Here is a 595-nt window from a genome sequence, read left to right as displayed (position 1 = left end):
TATGTATGTATATATGCATGTGTATATGTATATAAGTAAATATGTGTGCACATTTATACATATACATTTACGTGTGTTATAGAAATACATAATCATGTATATCTGAATATATTTCTATGTATGTAGGGAGGTTTGAATGAATGTGTGTGTGTGTGTGTGTGTGTGTGAGTGTGTGTGTGCGTGTGTGTGTGTGCGCGTGCGTGTGTGTGTGTGTGTTTGCATGTGTGTTATATTTGGTTGTTTGACTTAAAGGCGTGTCAGCCGGACATAATGTCGTTTGCATAATTAAATGGCAAATATGCAAAACCAATTGTAGGATGCTTCTTAAGGCGGTGCACTAAAGTGGTTCTAATGGTGGTATTAGAGGAAATTTAGAGCAGCATGTCCTGAGATCTAATCCGTGTTAAGCATCAAAACTATTAAAGAAAAAAAAAATATCTACTGTAGGATAAACTATGTATTCATTTATCTAAAGTCTCTTTCTCTCTCCCTCTTCCTCACTGTCTCTCTCTCACACACTCCCTCTCTCTCCCTCATGCATGTATGTATATATATATATATGTATATATATATATATATATATATATATATATAT

The sequence above is a fragment of the Octopus bimaculoides genome, chromosome 18 (genome assembly GCF_001194135.2).
Source record: "Octopus bimaculoides isolate UCB-OBI-ISO-001 chromosome 18, ASM119413v2, whole genome shotgun sequence".
NCBI lineage: Eukaryota > Metazoa > Mollusca > Cephalopoda > Octopoda > Octopodidae > Octopus > Octopus bimaculoides.
The sequence above is the reverse complement of the archived record's forward strand: the minus strand, read 5'-3'. Positions refer to the sequence as shown.